Genomic DNA, 22,780 nt, shown 5'->3' on the forward strand with positions numbered 1-22,780 from the left:
AATAGGGAACTGAATCACTCCTTGACAGGAGCTTGAGGCAGAGGGATTCGAGAAACCACAAGTCCACGGGAGAGCATTAGGATTCGTCTGGCCATTAACTTGTGGCCGGGGGTTGGGGGGGGGACCTGTTTCCACTAAGTCGAGATCTCTCAAGATAGGGAGGCACCAGAATCAGGAAGCTAATCAATAGACTCATAATCTGATAGGAAAATCAAAACCAAGCATACAAAGCCAAGGTGCATGATAGAGACAGAATGTAATTAAGTGGTGGATTAAGAGTTAGGGCTGTGATAGTTGAAGGGGAGAGGAAGGTTTTGAGGAGGCTCTTGAATTTCTGACCAAGGAACTTAGGACCTTTTTAAAGGAGGAGGTGAACTTAAAGGGGGCTTAGAAGATCTATGGATTTTTACTGGCTGAGGGGACTTTGGTGCATGCCAAAAGAGAAGCTCACATAGACAGGTGCGTTATACGGACATGAATGTAGCTGGCCCACTCCTGGGTGCCTTACCTGTGGATCTGTTGGCAGAGCTTCTTGTACCCTAATCCCTGTGAATGTGTCATAGGTCCTGACACATTCACATCCAAAAAATAACACGTTACATCCAAAAAATAACAAAGCAACAAATAACATGGTTCATCCATCCCTTATTCATTCATTCAACAAATAGATGGCAGGTAGTATTCCTGTTTCTAAAATTACAGTAGTAAATAACACAGACACAATCGCTGCCATTCTGCCCCCTAGGAGACAGAGGCCTAGCATGTACCTACCACTAAAAAACTCTAAACTGCAGCCAGTGACCTGGAGGAAATCAACAGGAGAATATTGCTGGGCAAGCAGACACTGCTTAAGACAAGGCTTTCAGGGAAGACCTTGCCAAGGAGGTGATATTTAAACTGAGACCTGGAGGATGAGAAAGCCAGGCAGAGAGTGTGGAAGTGGAGATGAATGTCTCAGGGGAGAGAAGGCATGTGTAAAGGCCCTGAGGTGGGAAAGAACTTAGCACCTTTGAGGACTCTATAAGAGCAGGCTGGCTGATGCATTGTCAGGTAGCTGTAGGCATGAGTTGGGAGCCAGTTGGACCAGATGATGAGAGCCCTTATAAACAAAAAAAAAGAGTTGACATTCTATTCTGACTGCAATGAGAATTCATCAAATGATTTTGAGCAGAAGTTTTAAACCTATTCAAGGATTTTTTTCATCTCTTGGTCTCTATAAAAATGTTCAATAGCAAATTCTCAACACTTTACCAGGGTGTACATGCTCAAAGCACTGTGCTACAGAAGGTGGCCTGAACCTGATAAGGTTTACTCGTTATAGGTCCCTGAACAACCAACAGATGGATAATAACATTTAGTCATTGTGGACTGGTAATTACAGTATATATTTAAAGAAGAAATAACTGCAGTTCCTGCTTCAAGCTCTCTTCTATGAAATGGAGAACCAATATCTCCCAAATTATATACCAGAGATGCAATCCATAGTTCCCGGGACTGATAGAAAACTCCCCGAGGTTAATAATTCATGCATGACCTGTGATTGCAGTGGTACGTTTTATCTGTTTTCATTAGATGTTCTCCTTTATTGAGTTTTCACAGTGCACATCAGTAGCCTCTGTGTGCGCCTGTTTGAAATAAGCTGCTTGTTTTAAAATGTTCTGGACAGTATAATTTCATCTGAACCATTATGGGAAACACATAGTTCCTGTGTGCCTGGCTTTTTAAATCTTTTCACACGGATCTCTTAAGACTGGTGGGATGTCGATCTCAAGCTTGGGGGTGTCTAAAGGGTTGTGGCTCTCATTGTCTTAGGGGTCACCTTGCCTCTCCAACTCCTCAACCCAGACCTCTGATCCTGAGGGGAGGGTTTCTAACTCAGGGCATTTGCAAGAAGGCACTGCACGTACTTGGAAACGAGCAAAGTCCTGAGTCTGTGTGCAGTAGGGAGAAAATGACATCTCAGCCCCTCTGGGCCTGACACCAGCACCCAGGGCACCCCAGCGTCAGGACCAGAGCTCAGGGTCTGGCCCGGCCTGTACCAAATCAGGGTCAAAAGCTGGGCTCCATCCCTTCTTTCCTCTGAGAACATTCTTCCAACCTCAATATGCCTATGACATTTCCTTTATTTTATCTTTATGGGACAATATAGAAGTTCCTGAATTAAGGGCAGCCTTGTAATTATTGGTGACATAGTCTAATTTATGGCTGTAATCCTTTTCAATCTGATTGTAAAACCAATTGGAAACCATATTGCTATAAAAACATATATAATTTGTGTAGATCTATAGATAGACATGCACATACACACAAATTATTAATAGTGGCCATCTCTAGATGGCAAGATTTTAATTACTTTTCCTTTGGCTCATCTGTATTTTCTAACTTTTTTTTTTTTTGCCATGAAAAGGTTATTCCGTTTATAATAACATGAATTATTTATTCAATAAAAAAGCAAAACAAAGAAAAACACTTGCTCAGTCTTGATGCCCTGAGCCAGAGATCAGGCTGCCGCAGGGAGCTAGGGAAAGGGGAGAAAATGAACGACCTTAAGACATCCTGCAAGGCCAACCACCTCTGCAGTCCTCAGGGTGTGTGGCTGCTCCTGACATTTGCTGGGGGTCTCTGTGTATTTGTGTGTCTGTGCATTTGTGCCAGGGTCTTGAAACCTCCCTCTGCTGCTTCCTGTGACATAAACCAAGGAAACTTTTCACCCTGGTCTCTCATCTGGAAGAAGTGGTGGCATGGAGTGGGTACAGCATATTGCTGGGAAGGTGGGGAGAGCGTTGTCCCCTCTCAGAGACCTACAGCAGCAGGGAGTTTGGTTCCTCTCCTTTCTGGTTGTCATCCTGCTTCTCTGAAGACGGTCCGCTTCTCCCTCCTCCCGCTACCCCATCCCTTTTAATTTTATCCTCCCTCCTTTTTTCTTGAGGCAGGGAGGGCATATTTCTTAAAACCATTCAGCACCCTGCCTTCTTCCCCATCCTGATTGTTGGCGGGCCCTTTCTACATCCAGTCCCTCCCTCTATAACTCTTCCTAGTCAAAGTCAAACTTTTGCCTGCTGTATGGCACTGGGAACTATATCTAGTCACTTATGATGGAGCATGATAATGGGAGAAAAAAGAATGTATATGTGTAACTGGGTCACCTTGCTATACAGTAGAAAATTGACAGAACCCTGTGAACCAGCTATTATGGAAAAAAAAATAAAAATCATTGAAATAAATTTTTTTAAAAAGTCAAACTTCTGGCACATAGAAAATATTTTCTCTTTGGAACATCAAATGAGTAAATAGTTTTGATCAACTCAATGGTTTTGATAGACAAAACCATTGGCACTTCAAGACTGTGGTCTCTGCTGGAACTCCTACAGTGTCTATTTTGGAGACATGATCAATTTCTATGTTTTTTCTGTTTTTTTTTTTTGTTGTTGTTGGTGGTGGTGGTGGTGGATTTTTTTGTACTTGATTTTATATCCTCACCCCCACTTGCAGGCAAAGTGTAGCTTCTGAGGCAATGAAGGCTTTGGCTTCATGTGGGGAGGGCGGCATGTGGTAGTGGACAAGGGAAAATTTCTCAGTTAACATTACCAAATTTTATCTCAACACATATAATTTGGGTCCAATTATATACCTCTCTTTTAAGGTTGTTATGAGGATTTAATGAGCTAATCCATGAGAACCTTCAGCACACTGTCAGTAGTAAGGCATAGTGAGGGCTCAATAAATTCTACCCATTGTTATTATTACTGTTACTATCCTGCTGCTCATTATTTTCCACTGGGAAAAGACAACAGATGCCTGGATTCGCCTTCCCCAGGTGTGAACGGGAGTGGTTTGGAGCCACAGTGGAGCTCCAGTGAACGATACCTGGCTTCCCTGCCCCAGATGGGCACCATAGCTGCCTTTATCTCCCACATCCTGCTCTCAGGGGCACCAGGGAGTCTTGCTGGCTTCCTATTTCGGTGTCAGTGGCCCACTGTGCTACTTTGTCCATTTCTGATCAGCCAAGGCGGGTGGTCACGGGATACAGAGAGACCTGGGTGCACGGGGAGGATGCTTTGGAGGAGGCAATTAGAAGCCACTGAGGAGGCTGGCCAATCACATTCCCTCCTAGGTGGGAAACAGATGCTTCCAGGTTCAAGGTTCCCGAGGTTCATTTGGTGGCTGCTGCAAGTCCACTAGCGACCTTGTGGTCTAGGACTGAGCCTGGAGCTGTTCCTACCCCTAAGGCAGGCAGGGGAACCCGGGAAGGGAGTGGCCCGTAGCTCTGAACTGTCCTGCTTTCCTCCAAGCCAAGAGGGGCCTGGGTCTGTCCTGCACCCCTCACAGAGCAGGTGGTTCAGGAAATGTTAAGGCTGCTCAGGCACATTTCAGCCCGTCCTTGGGGCCAGTTCCAGTCTAAGAGGATTACTTTTCTGTAGGATCCTGTCATCAGACCCAGACAGAGATCAGTCTGCTGGTATTGCCACCTGCTGACGCATTTAAGTGACAGCAGATCATGAGAGGTTCTATAAAGACCCTGGGTTATTTTTTATCTGAAATAGTAGAGACCTCTTGGAGTTGCAGAGAACACTCTGTGCCACAACTGCTGCTGCCCAGGCAGCCTAATTGAATGACATCTACAGGCTGCCACAGAGCTGGCTGGCGAAACCTCCAGTTCCCTGGGGAGCCCCACTACTCTGCCCTCACACACAGGCACACACACAGTTGAATGGCCCTGCAGATCCAATACTCATGGCTGCCATCTGTCCCAAGGAGGTATTTGTGAAGATTAAGGTGAAGAGGAGACAAAAAAGATGGAGCTATAAGCAAATGCTGAGGCTTCTACTGATATGTCAGGGGAGGCTGGTCCCCACTGACTGGGCGAGATTTTTGGAGGGATTGTCTCTCACCTGCTCATGTAGGAGAGATGAGCAGCCTTGGTGGTCAGGGGGCCAGGGACACTCTGCTGCTTTGAAGTAGAGATTTGGGAGCCGCCTTCCTCAAGGCTTCCTTCTCTGCAGCTAAGATAGTCTCCATCTTTCTGCTGATACAGGTCAGCTTCATCTGCAGCCTTACCACCTATCTTCTGCATATTCATGCTTTGCTTGTGGGACACTGACTCACCCTCTCTTATTGGTCCCATGTGTCTCCACTTTTTCCTGGGCTCCACTTCATCCATGTCGCTTCCTCCCCCACATCTAACTTAGACCTCTGACCTGTCCCATAAGCCAGCTCCTTGGGATGGCCAGCTCCTTCCCTCTCTTGTCCATTTACTGCATCTCCCGGAATAACCCCAACACTCCATCAGTGGGACCTTCCACCTTCCCTGGCACAATGGGAAACCACCTATTCCCCAGTCTTGTTGTTTGATGTCATTAAAGATTCATGGCCAGTGGGGCTTCATAATCCTTTCTCTGTCCCTCCATCAGACCCTAAACTCCTCTTCCCATATCCTGGTACCACTATTCCTTCATAATCCCTTGCAGCTATGAACTGATCTTAATCTTTATTTTTTATGGTTTTTAAAATTTTATTGGGTGTATAGTTGGCTTACAATATTGTATTAGTATCAGGTACATAGCAGAGTGGATCAGTTATACATAAAAGTCTATCCATTCTTTTTTCCCATGTAGGTTATTACAAACTATTGAGTAGATTTTCCTGTGCTATACCATAGGTTATCATTAATTATCTATTTAATACTGTAGTGAGTATATGTTTCTCCCACCTTCTCAATTCCTCCCTCCCCCCAGTGGTTTCACCTATGGTAACTGTAAGATTGGTGTTAAGTCTGTGAGTTTGTTTCTGTTTTATAAATAAGTTCTTTTGTATCATTTTTATTAGGTCCCACATAAAAGTGATATCATGTGATTTTGTCTGGCTGGGGTCATGGTACTGGCACAAAAACTGATCTTAATTTTTAGCAATGACAAAAAGAGAGATCTTTAGATAGACTCTTCTAAGACAAGCTCAGGTTTCACCTCCTCCAGGGAGACCTCCCTGATAGCAGAGTATTCCTCACTCTGGGTTAGGGTCTCTGCTCTGGATGCTGTAGTGGCCTGTGCTTCTCTCTTCCGTAGCACTCACCATACCAGACTGCTATGGCCTGTGGACTTTGTTTACTTGCTGCTCTGAGTGGGGAATCTCTTGGAGGACAGGGTTGTATCTTGCATCTCTGTGTCTAGAATGCCTGGCACAAAGTAAGTGCTCAAGACATTTTTGTTTGATGAATGAATGAGTGAATGAATGAAGCCTATCCTTCATGGCAACATGGACCTTGACTGGGTGGACTGTATGGGACAGAGTAGTCAGGGCCAGTGGCTCTTCCGAAGGGACCCATGGAAATCCCTGAAGGGATCCTGAGAAACTGTCTGCAGCACGGTGATTTGGACACACAGATAGTTGCATCCTTCTAATAATGATAAAGCTGTTTCATCACCTGGCATTCTGCAGATTTTTAATTGATCACTTTGGGGGAGGGGGAGTAATTTCTTCTTCTGATCTTTTCCACAAAGATCAATTTAGCCTTGCCCTGGAGTCCTGAAGTATACCACCTGACTACATGCTGGTGAAAGCAGAACATGAAGAGGATGAAGGCAGCATTTGGTTTCTGTCCCCTCCCCACAGCTCTCTGCATCCTCTCAGCTGCATCCAAGGGTTAGAATTTCCAGGCTGTAAGGGGCCTTGTAGACCATCTAGCCTGATTATTTGCTTTGGCACATTAGGAAACTGAAACCCAAAGAGATTAGTTCAAATACCTCTCAATGTCATCCAGTCAGCAAAGGGGTGCAGCTAGGAGCCAGGCCTCCAGCCTGTGCTTGTGTCCATCATGCAGCAGGGCTTCCATCACAAGTCTTGGTGACACCTCTCCAGTGGCAGGTGGCATTATGGTGGCACTAGGACAGGCCATGCAGCTGTGCCCCTGCCCCCCCCCATGGCTAAAAGCCTCTGAAAGCTCCTGAGAGCAGTCGTGTGGAACCCTGAGCATAGGAGGGTGCTGGCACCCCCTTTGCCTTTTACGGAGCTGCCTATCTCTGCAGCAGGTAGAGCTATCTGTTCCGGGCTTGGCAGGATTGTAGCTCTTATTGATGAAAGAGAAATCAAGCCAAGCCTGAAAAATGACTTAGCATTTTGAACGTTGAGGAGACACAGATTAATGGGTTTTCTCCTTATGTATATTACGTGGTACAGTGACTTAGGGACACGTCTATGAAGAATTGCTCTGGCCGGGCCCCGCCAGGTCTCGCCAGTCACCTACAAGCTCTCTGGGAGCACATAGCCTGATGTAGCTGAGGGTGGACCTGCGCCTTAGGTTTTACTGGGCCAAGTGTCCCTGCCATACCTTATGTCTGCTCAGGGCTCCCACTTGGAGGCAGCCACAGCCACAGCAGCCACTGAAGGAAGAGTTCACAGCAGAGGTGGGAGTGTGACAGGAACCGACATCGTGTACCCTGAGTTTCCCTTCTGTCAGCTCCTTTCGGAGTCCTGCGACTCCTCTGTCCTGCCCCGCTTTCACTCAGCACTGTCAGATCAGACTTTTGGATGGATTCATTCCATAAACACGGCATGCCACCTGTGCCAGGCCCTGTCTGGGCTCTTGGTTTCTGCAGTGAATGAGGCAGCCTGAACTACAGTCAGGGAGTGGGGAGAAGGCAGCACCCTTCTTATGTGATGTCAGGGGTGCAGCTGTCTGGGAACAAACAAGCTGGGAGCAGGACCTGGTGACTGGATGGGTGCTCAGGCTACTGCAGCTCAGGGGCATGGGAAAGATCTGAATGAAAAGAAGAAGGTAGCCACTCTCCAGTCTGGGGGAAAAGCCTTCCAGACAGAGGGGAGAGCAGGTGCAAAGGCTCGCGTGAGGACATGCTTGGTGAGTTTGAGAAACCAACAGAAGGCTGGTAGGGAAAGAGCCTGGTGAGCTTGAGGGGGAGAGAGAAGGGAGAAGGGACCTGTAGAACTAGTGGACGAGAGAAAGGGGTTTGAGTTTTAGAATAAAGTTTTGGAGAGTTTTAAGGAACGGAGTGTGGTAGGAACTAATTTGCATTTTTAAAAAGATGGCCTGGTACACCAGTGGTCATAGCAGGCATTTTTGTGTTTTTTTGTTTGTTTGTTTGTTTGGGGTGGTTTTTTTGGTTTTGTTTTGTTTTGCTTTTTGGGGCCATAGCTGGGGCATATGAAAGTTCTCAGGCTAGGGGCTGAATCGGAGCTGCAGCTGCCAGCCTATGCCACAGCCACAGCAAAGCCAGATCTGAGCTGCGTTTGCAACCTACACTGCAGCTCAGGGCAACACCAGATCCTTAACCCCCTGTGCAAGGCCATGGGTCAAACTCGCATCCTTATGGATACTAGTTGGGTTCTTAACCCACTGAGCTGAGATGGGAACTTCATAGCAGCATTATTCACAACAGCCACAAGGTAGAAACAACTCCCATGTCCATCAGCTGATGAATGGATAAAAATGTGGTCTATCCAGACAACGAAATATTATGCAATGTTAAAAGGCAGGGGCTTCTAACATGGTACACCACGAGCGAACCTTGAAGACATTGTGCTGTGGGAAATAAGCCAGACACAAAAGGCAACACTGTATGATTTCATTTATACGAGGCACCTAGAGAGAGACACCTGTCTTCCCAGAGAGCTTGAATTCATAGAGACAGAAAGTAGAATGGTGGTTACCAGGGGCCGAGGGAGGGGAGAAAGGGGAGTCGCTGCTTAATGGGTAGAGAGGTTCAGTTTGAGATGCTGAAAAAGTTCTGGAGACGGATGGTGGTGACGATTGCACAACAATGTGAATGGACTTGGTGGTGATGAATTGTACACTTAAAAAGAGTTGAAATGGTAACTTTTATATGATGCATGTTTTACCAAAATTAAGAAAAACACAGGCAAGAACAAACAAAAACCAAAGAAACAAAGACCGCTGTGGCTTCTGTGTGGAGAACATATGGTAGAAAAGTAAGAATTAAAGCAGAAAAGCAAACAAACAATATTTAAGAGGGATGTGTAACAACCTAGGTGATGGTTTGGACCAGGGTGGAAGGAATAGAGAAGGGAAAAACAAGGGTGAAAATAATTTCAAACTTACAGGAAAGTTGCAAAAATAGGACACAAATTCCCAGTAACCCTTTACCCAAGTGATTGATGAAATAATTTATTTTATTTCATTTTGTTATTATTATTATTATTATTCTTTTTAAGGCCACACCCACGGCATATGGAAGTTCCCAGGCTAGGGGCTGAATAGGAGCTGTAGCTGCCAGCTTACACCACAGCCACAGTAACTCAGGATCTGAGCTGCGTCTGTGTCCTATGTCGCAGCTTATGGCAATGCCTGATCCTTAACCCAGTGAGTGAGGCCAGGGATAGAACCTGTGTCCTTATGGATGCTAGTCAGATTTATTTCCACTGAGCCACGACAGGAACTCCATGTGAAATATTTTAGAAATGACCTTGAGCCAGCCTTGATAATGAGCCAGTGTGAGGGCAGAGGGAAGGAGAGGAAATGTATAGCCTGTTCCTTAAACTCCAGGAAGTTAGCTGTGAAGGGCAGGGATCAAGTCATGGACCATTAAGTACCAGCCAACAAAGCTGGAGGCCAGAGAGGTGAGGTGAGCTCTCCTGGGACACACAGTAACTTCATGGCAGGGCCAGGGTGTGAGCTCAGGTCTCTTATTTGCAGTTTTTGATCAAGGGTGAGAGTGCTTTCATTTTAGCTCCATTTCACCTTCATGAAAATGTCAAGGAGGAGTGAACGGAGTCAGATTCTCAGAGGTTGACCCTGTCGCCCTGCTTTCAGGCTCCTATTTTCCTTGGAGGGAAAGAAAGGTGAGCTGAGGCCCGTTATCTATGGAAGCCACCAGCTAGTTACATAGTTTCTCCATCTTCTGAATGGGTCTAGCAATCTGTCTGCTGGGGCTGGGAATGGGAGTCAAAGGACATTTCTTTCAGTTAAAAAGGTTTTAGTTGACAGAGTTCTATCTGAAATCTCTCCCCACACCCCCATACATCTTCCATACCTCTTGTCACAGTGACTGAACTCTCAGTGACAGAATCATTCCTTGGGCTTGCAAGAAGAGGTCGGAAGATGCTCAGAAGCAGCTGGTCATGCTGCATTCACTCATTCATTCATTCATATTGTGCCAAACTATGCCAAGTGCAGAATGATAGAACTGAGACTTCTCTCTTCCCCACAGTGGGCATCTGGTGTTGTGGGAGGAACATGTGCTTTGCAGTCAGAGCACTTTGAGTACTGGCCCTGTCGTGTTTCAGCTGCCGTGTCATATGATAGGGAACTCGCGCTTTGTGAACCATGGTTTCTTCATCTGCAATATGGCAATCATGGCAGTTTTAAAAAATGGCTGCAAATTCTTGTATACTCTTCTCATTGAGAGGTGGCGTCTAGGTCACCTCCCTTTGAATCTGGACAGATTATGATTGTTTCAATTAATAGAATATGGCAGGAGTGATGCTGCGTAACTCCCAGGCTAGGTCTCGAAGGCCCTGAAGCGTCCTCCATGTTCTCTGAAACACTGAGTCACCACGTAAGCCACCTTCCTGGACAGAACACGAGTACACACTCCAGCCTGTGAGTCACCCCAGAGCCTTGGCCAGACATGCAAGGGATGAAACCATCTCGCAAATGGATCATCCAGCCCTGGCTCTTCCAGCCTCTGGCCACTCAACTCTAACTAGAGACCAGCTGTGCCCATTCTGGTTTGTGCACAGTCCTGATCCACAGGATTCCATGGGTATCATCAAATGATGATATTTCATAGCACTAGGTTTGAGGGTGGTTTGTACGTAGATAACACAACATGAGCAGTTCTCCATCCCTTAGGAGGCACTTCACATGGAAAAATGAAAAAGCATACAAAGCCTGTAGCCTATATTAGTATCTCAGTCATTCAGACTACTGTAACAAAATACCACAGACTGGGCAGCTTATTTATTTCTTGGTTCTGGAGGCTAGAAGTCCAAGATCAGGCTGGTGACATGGTCAGCTAAAGGCCCTTTTCCAGGTGGCAGACTTCCTATTGCATCGTCACATGGTGGAAGGGGCTAGGGAGCTTGGTGGCATCTTTTATAAGAGCACCGATCCTATTCCTGATGCTCGGCTTTCATGACCTAATCACCTCTTAAAGCCTCACCTCCTAATGATATCACCTTTGGGGATTAGGATTCAACGTGTGAATTCTGAGGGGGGGACAAAAACCTTCAGTTCATAGCATTAGGACCCCCATATAAATAATAGTTTCCCTTTACAAAAGAAAGATCCTTATTTTCTAGCAATAAAAGTGGGCACATCAAGTAATAAACTAAATAGGATGTGTAACCATTATAATAGATAGGAAAGCAAGCTGTTTAGCTTTGTGAGGGTTAGGGGTTGTGAGGCGGTATCAGGGAAAACTTGAGAAGGAGAAGACATTTAAAGTCAGCCCTGAACGCCTGGTGGGTTTGGGGCTCACCAGCCAGACAGAGGGTAACAGAGAGGTTCCAAGCAGAGAGCAAGAGCCTGAGTTTTGCAAAGGCCTTTGAGGTTGTTCCCTTTCTGCCCCTTGTCGGTCTCTTTTCACAGCAGCCAGCGAGTCCTTGATGATGTAAGTCGGGTCATGTTACTGTTCCAACTCCCTCGGCTTCTGTTTGGCTCCAAGTAAAAGCCAAAGCCCTAAAGGTGGCCCATGTGTAGAATGACTGTATGATTTATCTCCCAAACTGGGGTACTCAGACAAGGAACAGGGGCACTATTGATAATTCTGCCAGGAGAACAGGTGCAATTCAAGATTGTTCTAGGAAATTGAGATATATAGTCACCACACCTGCTTCTCTGCCCGTGCTGCTCACCACAGGCCCGCCATACCAGCTTCCCTAATGATGCTCACATATCCCTAATGATGCTCAAATATGCAGGGCCGATTCATGCAGGGCTGGGTCCTGCCTCAGCCACTTTGTACCTCCTGGTCTCTGCCTAGGATGCCCTTCTCCTGGATGGTCACACGGCTCATTCCCTTTAAGTCTTCAAGTCTCTGCTCAAACATCACCTCTTCACGAGGCCCTTTCTGCCTACCCTATTGAAAATGTACTCTCAATAGCCTTCTCTTGTTCTTTGCTTTGTCTTCCTTCATAGCTCATCACTTTCTAATACTATAGAACAGTACTTTTTTATTAATATTTTTATTTTCCCTCATCCAAATGCAAGTTCCAGAAGGGCAAGGATGTTTGACTGATTTTCTCCCACAGCGCTAAGTGTCTAGAATAGTGCTTGACACCATAGGCACATAATAAATATCTAGGGAAAGATTTCCTCAGAAAACGTAGTTGACTGGTCTCCTTAATGAAATATGGTCTAACAACGGGTAGTTCAGGCAGTTCGGTCTAAGGCTACTGGAGAATGTTTTGCATGAGAGATTTTTTTAAAGTTAGTAGCTTTTGAAAATAGCCAAGAGCCACGTCTGAAACAAAATGTATGGCCCACATCCAGTACAATTTTCTGTTGTAAAACTTTCCCTCCACATCTCTTAGTATCATAAATTATTATGGCTGGAAGAAATCAGCTCTAAAATTCTATGATTCTAAGTGAAAGGCTCTATTCTGTCTTAAAAAAATTGAAATGATATTTTTTTTCTGGATAGTAAAGAAAACTGAAGGTCAGGGTAATAAGGGGAAACTGAGGATTTGACCAATTTATGAGTCAATTTCTTGCATTTTCAGACCATTGGGATTTCTCCCAATTGCTGTGGGGGGCATTTCAATCCTGCCTCTAGCTGCTGGAATAATACTTCTTCCCTTTCTCTAGCTCCCCATGAAAGTCTGCAGATTCTGGTAGAAAAATTGTCAGCAGTCCTTCCCATTTCTGAGGCATTAAGTTTAAATCCTGTTAAGGTTCCTCATATATTAAAAATAAAACTTCTATTAACTTTTCCCCTGTCAGTGCGATCAGAGTTAAATTAATTTTTAACACTTGGGTGAAGCAGCACAAGAGAAATAGGCCCCCAGAGCTGCTACATGTGGGCTGCCAGTGGGTCGGGGAGGCCTGGACCAGCTGGCTCCCTGCAGAAGCTGCCCCACGGCACCTTCTGGTTGTATTGGGAGCGGCTCCGTTTCCATAGGTGAGTGCTTTGGCAGTATAATAAGATGTTGGTGGGATCCCAGGCTATGGTCGATGGGCCATATCTACAGGTGGGTGGCTAAGCAAAACATTGTCTTTGTAGATGGGTGCTAGACTGCTGAGACAGCCAACCAGATTGGCCCTCCTGGTTTTTCACCAATTTGATCACGTGGCAGCATCACCCCTAGAGATGCCCTGTGACTCACTCTCAGTGCCCAGGGAGGGAGCTCATTTTTGAGGCTGAACGTATGGTATGTGAGAGTATGGGCTTATGTATAGTTTCTGTATAACCAGACATGCAGTTGAACCCCTGTTTTCACCCATTGAAAGCTGTAAGACCTTAAGCAGAAAAATTGAGGGAGCAACTATTTATTGAAAAATTGCTTTGTCTTGGGCCCTGAGCAAAGGTGTGCATGTGTAAAATTTATTATAATACTATATTAACTACATATGTGTGTTAACTACATATGTATATTAACTACATATGTTATCAATGTTAAATATAAAATATATATTATATATATTACAGTAAAAGCCATTTAACTGTCAAATGACGGAGTTCTTATTTGAACCCAGGTCTATCTGAATCCAAAGCCAGTACTTTTAAGATTTTATGTAAATGATTGAAACTCCCTCAGCCTCAGTTTCCCATTTATATAAAATAGGGCAATCATACCTACTTCCTAAGTGTACTGTGAAGATTAAAGGAGATAATGTATGTGGAAAGCTTGGCACAGAGCCTGGCACAGGCTCAATAAATGCTAGCTACTATTTAGTAGTAGTAGTCATCATACTAATTAAATTCCCTCTTTCTTGCAAAGGCAGAGAAGATCTTTACGCTCCAATTAGTTTCTTTACTGTTGTAGGTACCATTATGTTCTTTGGGAGAAAATTATAACACCATAGATTCATTCATTCATTCATCATTCATTCATTTTTTTTAGTATGCTGTTACTTAAAAGTTATGGGATTTGAGAAATAAGACATTCGCCTCCTTCCTCAAGGAGTTTACAATCTGGTTGAGACAGACAGATGTGTACACATGATCAAATAAATAATAAGGAAGGTCATAAGTGAGCTAAGCCAGATAAGTCAGGTTTGAGGAGGAGCGTAACCATCAACTGGAGGTGTGGAGCTGACTAGAGCTGGGCTCTAAGGCAAAAGCAAGATTTGGCTTTAGGGGAGAAGATGATCAGGTCCCCTTACCCCAAAGTCAAGAAAATACTTTGGGAGCCAGCAGGCAGTTGGTCTCTCAGAAGTGGAAATTTCATTCTGCAACCTCTACTCCGAGCTATACAAAATTGGACAGGATTTGAATTGAAATAGGAGCAACCCCTTTCCAAAGAAGTATCCCATTTCTTAATGAAAACTGAATTGAAATAGGAGCAACCCTTTTCAAAAGTAGTATCCCATTTCTTAATGAAAATTCTCCTGAATACAAAGATTATATTGTCACATTCTACCATCAGACACTGACCACCACCACCACCACCATCATGATCATCACCTCTGCCATCCCTCCACTACCATCACCATCACCTCCACCACCACCACCACCACCATCATGATCATCACCTCTGCCATCCCTCCACTACCATCACCATCACCTCCACCACCACCACCACCATCATGATCATCACCTCTGCCATCCCTCCACTACCATCACCATCCACCACCACCACCAACATGATCATCACCTCTGCCATCCTCCACTACCATCACCATCACCTCCACCACCACCACCATCATGATCATCACCTCTGCCATCCTCCACTACCATCACCATCACCTCCACCACCACCACTACCACCACCATCATGATCATCACCTCTGCCATCCCTCCACTACCATCACCTCCACCACCACCACCACCACCACACTAGCAGTTCCACCAAACCACCCCCATCACCACCACCACCACCACCACCATGATCATCACCTCTGCCATCCTCCACTACCATCACCATCACCTCCACCACCACCACCACCATCATGATCATCACCTCTGCCATCCTCCACTACCATCACCATCACCTCCACCACCACCACCACCACACTAGCAGTTCCACCAAACCACCCCCATCACCACCACCACCACCACCACCACCATCATGATCATCACCTCTGCCATCCTCCACTACCATCACCTCCACCACCACCACCACCACCACCACACTAGCAGTTCCACCAAACCACCCCATCACCACCACCACCACCACCACCATCATGATCATCACCTCTGCCATCCTCCACTACCATCACCATCACCTCCACCACCACCACCACCATCATGATCATCACCTCTGCCATCCTCCACTACCATCACCTCACCACCACCACCACCACCATCATGATCATCACCTCTGCCATCCCTCCACTACCATCACCTCCACCACCACCACCACCGTCATGATCATCACCTCTGCCATCCCTCCACTACCATCACCTCCACCACCACCACCACCACCATACTAGCAGTTCCACCAAACCACCCCATCACCACCACCACCCCACCACCATGATCATCACCTCTGCCATCCTCCACTACCATCACCATCACCTCCACCACCACCACCACCACCATCATGATCATCACCTCTGCCATCCTCCACTACCATCACCTCCACCACCACCACCACCACCACACTAGCAGTTCAACCAAACCACCCCCATCACCACCACCACCACCACCACCACCATCATGATCATCACCTCTGCCATCCTCCACTACCATCACCTCCACCACCACCACCACCACCACCATCATGATCATCACCTCTGCCATCCCTCCACTACCATCACCATCACCTCCACCACCACCACCACCATCATGATCATCACCTCTGCCATCCCTCCACTACCATCACCATCACCTCCACCACCACCACCACCACCATCATGATCATCACCTCTGCCATCCCTCCACTACCATCACCATCACCTCCACCACCACCACCACCACCATCATGATCATCACCTCTGCCATCCCTCCACTACCATCACCATCACCTCCACCACCACCACCACCATCATGATCATCACCTCTGCCATCCCTCCACTACCATCACCTCCACCACCACCACCACCACCACACTAGCAGTTCCACCAAACCACCCCATCACCACCACCACCACCACCATCATGATCATCACCTCTGCCATCCTCCACTACCATCACCATCACTCCACCACCACCACCACCACCACCATCATGATCATCACCTCTGCCATCCTCCACTACCATCACCATCACCTCCACCACCACCACCACCACACTAGCAGTTCCACCAAACCACCCCCATCACCACCACCAGCACCACCATCACTACCCTCACTAGCACCATTATCATCACATTACTACCACCAGCACCATCATTACCTCCGATATCACTACTGCCACCTTCACTACCACCAGCCCACCAGGCAAAACTCCTAACTCTGAGCCAAAGTGCTTGTAAAAACTAGTGGTCTTCACCTTAAGGTTTATACCAGTCTAAATGGAGTAAGAGACTTATTTCTTCTATTCCTTCATGTGAAACAAATGGGGAGCTGATCTTTACCCAAACAGACATTGGGGAACACCTTCCCTACCTTGTGATCATTTGGTAAAGCTGCTATTACAAAGGAACTGCATTTAAAAGTTACTTGCCTTCTTCTGAGCCAAAGTTCCCACCTCCTTCAAGTGAGCCTGGAGAGTTGGAGAGAGGTCCAGTTATTCACAGTTCCAGGAGGTGGGGAGGTGGTGGGGGCCATGGAGAGGGGAGCCTGAGAAAACCTGGCAGACAGGAACTGGTTCCTTCCCACTCGAAGCAGCCCACTCCCTGCAGGCAATAGACAGCTTGACTTCAAACCCTAGCCAAGGATACTGCTGCATGAGTAATGCCCAAAAAGATTCTATAAATGGTTTCTTTCATCTCCTATTGAAATGAAAGAACAAGAGAGAGAGCGCGAGAGTAGAAATGAATTGTATTCCTACAGCAGAGAGTTCATTTGATAAATAATGTATATAGAGTTTGCTGTAATAACTGCTCTTTTCCGATTCAGCATGTGCGGGTGAGTTTTGACATGTATTCTCTATATTTCTAACAGACGGTGAATGACTGGTGTCTGGATTGGCATTATGAAAGGCAGGGCAGACTGCTAACATTTGCTGCAGTGTCAGAAAGGTTAATCTGGCTTTTCCCTTGAGCCGGGGGCAGGGCACCTTCGCCTTTCAGTGGTGATGTGGGAGGGCACGTAAGAGGCGGATGGAGGCTGCTTCTCCACCTGGGCTCCTAGGAATGGAGCAAGAAGATGACACCTGCCACCCAGGAAGGGAAATGTGGGTCTTGGGAGTCTGGCGCTGCTGCCTTCTGATAGCTTCTTTTCTATCAGCATCAAAGCCAGTCTGAGAGACCCACTGGGAGCTGGAAAGAGTGCGGAGATGGGCAGCCGAACTTTCCCAGTGGATTTGCCCAGAGGCCAGGGGAAGGCCCTTCTCTCCTACCAAGGTGGAAGAAGCACGGGGATCCTGGGAAACTTTCCCCATTCTGCCAGCCCTGGGATTTCAAGGAGATGAACACTGTACCCAAGTTGAAAAAGTAGTAGTTTGCTCATCATATGTTATCTTCCATTTAGCCCCTCAGCAACTCAGAACCCATGTGTTTTTAAGATGTCTTTTGCCTTACAGAGTAGCCTCATACATCTCATTTGATCCTCACAACAACAGGGCAGGGCAGGCATGCTTACCCCTATTTTACAATGAGGAACCTGAGGTCAGGAAACAGTGAATTGTCCGTGGTGGCGAAGCAGGTAATGGGAAGAATTTACTCAAAATATGCTCCAAGTTAGTCTTTCTGACTCTTAAGTTCAGTTCTTTTACTACTCAAGATTTCCTCTCTAGAGGAATTTCTGCAGAGTCTTTATTGTGTTTTGTTGGGGAGGGGGTGCCAGGAGCACGCATGTGGGCACAACCATACACACATCACATACGCAGTGCACACACATGAATGCATGCACGCACATGCACTTGTGCACACATGGATGCATATGCACGCTGTTCCCATACACATTACATAGGCAGATGCATACATATGAGCATGTGCATACACATATACACGCTGGTGCACAGACACACACATGCTTGCACAGCTGACGCCACAGGAACATTCCCAGTAGGGGAGGGTTTCTGCTGTTTTGTTTGTTTCCCTTCCCTTCAGTGAGAAATCACTCAAAGCCTCAAAAATCACTCCTCTGGGCCCCAGATGGTTGGGTGGAGCAACCCGGGAGCCCCAGGAAATGATTTCCATCCTGCAGGGGTCTCAGATTCTGGAGAATCATGATCCACGGCCTCTTTTAGCCACTGACCTCTGGTTGGGGTTCCTAGCAGTCGGTGGCTGCAATTTGCCAGGACTAAGATTTATAACACTCAGTGTTCAAGAAGATGTAATTTACCTCACAGAAGGGACCACTTTCGCTCCCAAGAAAATGTTTTCCCTCCCCTGGCTCACCTTTACATTTAAGAAATCACTCTGAGAGGTGAGGTGAGAGAATGTCTAAAATTTTAAATACTAGATTTGCTGCCCCAAAGATTAGGTAACACTCACGTCAGGGCTGACTCAAGTTTTTCCTCATTTTCTCGATCTTCCACTCAAATAACCTACAAGGAACTTTCCAGGAAATAACAGAAAATGGCACCTAATATTCTCTACATCTAATATTTTTCTCCCCCACACTCCTTCTTTCTTTCCATCTTATTTGGATTTCTTTCTGCAATGTCTCTCGGGAAATCTTACTCCTTATTTTCAAGGGTTTACTGCTTCTGCTCATACTTTTTATTTCTGTCAAGTTTTAGGTCTTTATTTATTTATTTTTTTTCCAATGAGAACTATTCCTTCCACTCCCACGAATTCTTAATGGTTTCCTTTGGATAGTCCCTTATTTCTGTGGCTCTTTTGCTTTTGCCTTCCTTGTGCATGTCCTGGGTCTTGTCCGTATCCCTGCCTAATGTTTCCTCCTCCATCTTTGCAGGAAGGTGCTCTAAGCAGAGTGAGGGCTTTGGAATTGGGATGGACATAAGTTTGATTTCAGACTCACTCCCTCAGTAGCAGCATGCCCTTGGTCAGCCACTTTCACTGTTCTCAGAGCCTTGGTTTCTAGATTTGAAATATAGGGTCTTAATATCAGTAACATAGAGTAGTTTTTGAGAATTAAGTGAGATCCAGTGTGAAAGCACCTCTCCCAGGACCTGACACCTAAAAGGTATCCACAGAATATCCAGCTGCCTCATTATGTTCTCTTCGGACTATCAAATGTGTCCCCTTCCAGTTTCTTATTGATTCCTTAATGTACCTGCATTAAGTTGCATGGGTTAACTGCACCCATAAAAGTAGAAATGTCCTCAATTTGGTGTATGTGGAAGATGCCAAAGAAGACAGGTTTGCTTTGATGCCAACGCAAACAAAAAGGCAGAGGCAAATTCAACAATGAAGGAGATTGGGAGGCTGGAAGGATCGAAGGATCAGTCCCCTCACACTGTGAAAACATTTTGATAAATGGGGGAGAAGAAAAATCAAAATGCACTCCTTGGTTCAAACAAGCTGTCATGGCCTGTGAGATAAAGATGTCCTCGTCCAGGGAAGTCAGTTTCTAGACACACACCATCATTATGCACAATTTAATAATATACACAGACATTCTCCCGAGTTCTTATTTGGCAGCGGCCGACACTCCAAGAGCTGATCTTGCTAATTTTGTGTATTTGGATTCTGCAGTAAAACAAGCAGTCTCAATATTTGGGTTCACTGGAATGGGTTCTGGAATTGCAATGCTATTAATTGGGGGGAATGTCCCTGATGTCTTAAAACTTAATTAATTCACTCTGACAGTGTGAGCTTCATAATTTGTGCAAATAACCATCCCCATCAACTATAACAACAAGCGACCACCACTCCCCAGAATAACAATGGCAGCAAGAAAAACACAATTGGTCAAAGAATGGGCACAGTGATCAAAAGGGCTTAGGAGAGAGGCAAAAATTTGCACCCTGGAGTATGGTAGTTTTTTGGTGTTTGTGTGTGTGTGTGTGTGTGTGTGTGTGTGTGTGAACTGTCAACTTTGCCAACAAGATAATTGTTAGTCTCTTGACTTAGTGATAGACCCTTTTAGAAAGTATTTCTGTAGAATGTAGGATTGTGTTGTTGTACTTTTATTAGAGGAGGAAAGAGGCCAGCAGTAACTTTTTAGACGTCAGGGGCCAGAGCAGAAGGGCAGTTTTTCTGAATAACATTGGAAAAACTCTGCTTTAAAAGATTTTATGTCTATTTTCATCTCTAAAGAGCCTAGAGTCCAAAGCAAGAGTCCTGGAGGGAGTAGATGACCTTTAGGTAGGGCTTCCTTAGATTCACTTATACCACCTGCTTAAAGGTTTCAACAGGGGCCTCCGATTCCTCTGTTTTCCAAAGATTTCAGCCCTTTACTGGTTTTATTTCAGGATCATGTGTGCTGTTGCCATACCCTCAGTCTTTCCTCTTTTTACATACTTTCAATATAAACACCTGTCCAAAGTCAAAGCCTAGGCTAAGCCAGATTACTTAACAGCTCAAAGAAACATGAAGGAATTATAGGTTATTTTAGTCTTCTGGCCCTGACATTCTCATCATGTTGGCTTTTGTTCTTAGGCCAGACTCCTCTTGATCCCAAAGTAGTTGCCTCAGCTCCAGTTATCACATCCTTACCTAGCAATGTTCAAAGTCTGGAAATGGGTAAGGCATGAATTGAGTTCTAAGGGAACAGGAACAGGCCCCCAAATTAATATCATTACAATTCCAGAACCCATTCCCAGTGAACTCAGATATTGAGGCTGCCTGTTTTACTGCAGAATACAAATACCCCCCTCTTTGTATCTCTTTTTAAAAGTGAGAACATCCCCTAAAGCTACCCCACAGCTCATTGGCCAGAACTGTGCATGTGCCCATCTCCATGACAATTCCTTTCAAGGAGAACGGAGTTACCATCTTTGGTTTAGACTGACCAAGACCTACTTCCTCTCCTTCCTGCCAGGTGCTGGAGAAGGAGCAATCCTAAACTGATTGCCATCATTCAATGAACCAAATTAATATTGGTTTGAACCAAACCAACTTGAGCCAAATTAATTCATCAACTTGAACCAAATTAGGATTATGCTACAAAGAAAAAGTGAGAAGAGGCTGCTGGGTAGCTACCCGCTGAGTGTATGCTTCCAGCAGAGCTGGTAACATCATCAGGAGTATATAAAGCAGAGGGCTGCCAAGGAGTGACATTCTTTTCTTCTCTGGTCTGAACTGCCTCAAGGTTCTTGAATCTGAAGCACAGGTATACTGTCAGAAAGGATGTCTAGTTACCACATAGGCTTGTTCATTCTGAATAATTGGTCCTTGATCCTCACGTGACTAATCACTTCCCTCACAAGGTCTAAGCCACAAATCTCTTCTTTGCAACCCTTGATAGGAAGCCTTGAACTCAAAAGGGGAATAATCAAGGATAAGTATTATTTGATTATATAAGACAAATCCCAACTGCATTGAATTCAGCACTTCAGAATGAAGGGCTAATCCATTTTGCCCACCATGTTAAATAGACATGGGTTAACCTTTGTCCTAGGAGCCTCAGGGCTTCAGAAATCCAATATCCAGAATTAAAGTATTCAGTAAAATGTGAACAGTCCTGAAGGAGAGCAATAATAATTAATCCCATTAATCCTATTAATAAAGACTGTAGATGGTACTGAGCGAGAAGACACTGCCAGTCCAAGGAAGATGAGAAGTTAGCTAGAGAGACTAGATGTGGAGAATTAGGGCTTAGCAATGAGAAGGTCAGGAGCTGCTGGGAAAGCCACACACTTCAGATATAATAGCACCCAGAACATAAGGGTTCAAGCACCCAGGAAATTTCTGGATTGTACACTGGATCATTCCTCAGAGTGAGCTCAGCAAATGTACCAAACCGAAAGGATACACGTGAACAACAGTTGATGTGAGCTGAGGTCAGGTTCTGGAGCAGAACAGCAGCCCTCTGGGGGACCTTCCACTGTCCTACTGCATTTACAGGGTGAGGAAATTAGCTTTTATTTCTCAGTGTCCCCTACCCTGTCAATTGACTTTATTTTTAAAATCTCTCTGTTCTGGAGTACCCGTTGTGGCTCAGCAGAAATGAATCTGACTAGTATCCATGAGGCCACAGGTTCAATCCTTGGCCTCGCTCAGTGGATTAAGGATCCGGTATTGCTGTGAGCTGTGGTGTAGGTCGCAAATGTGGCTCAGATCTGGCCTTGCTGTGGCTGTGGCATAGGCTGGAAGCTGCAGCTCCAATTCGACTTCTGGCCTGGGAACCTCCATATGCTGCAAGTGCGGCCCTAAAAAGATAAAAATAAAAAATAAAAACTTCCCTGTTATAATACCATAGAAAGGGCACTGAAAATGAGGACAATCATTCAAATGCAGGGCACGAGAAATCCAGCCACCAGGTTGCTGCTGGAGAGGGCCTTTGCCACCTGGAGGGCTCTGCCTCCCCTGGAAAGGGGAGAGAACAGAGGACTGTGCGTCCTGAAGGCACCTGACTCACCCTGTTCCTACCAAAGTGGACCCTGAGTCTGGCCAGACCTGGAAAGCCAGTCCGCAGATCAGGTCATTTGCTTTGGAGTTTTCATAGACTGGTAAGAGAGATGCCTGTGTTC

The 22,780-nt window shown here is 45.7% G+C and overlaps 1 protein-coding gene and 1 long non-coding RNA gene across 7 annotated transcripts in view; one reads left to right on the forward strand and one right to left on the reverse strand.

Moving 5' to 3' along the window:
- Positions 1-22,780, forward strand: part of LOC102162878 — a 381,084-nt gene that overhangs the window by 240,225 nt on the left and 118,079 nt on the right. The window lies entirely within an intron of this gene.
- The window catches only part of TNR (tenascin R), a 424,403-nt gene that overhangs the window by 121,503 nt on the left and 280,120 nt on the right, over positions 1-22,780 (reverse strand). The window lies entirely within an intron of this gene.

The sequence above is a fragment of the Sus scrofa genome, chromosome 9 (genome assembly GCF_000003025.6).
Source record: "Sus scrofa isolate TJ Tabasco breed Duroc chromosome 9, Sscrofa11.1, whole genome shotgun sequence".
Classification (NCBI taxonomy): Eukaryota; Metazoa; Chordata; class Mammalia; order Artiodactyla; family Suidae; genus Sus; species Sus scrofa.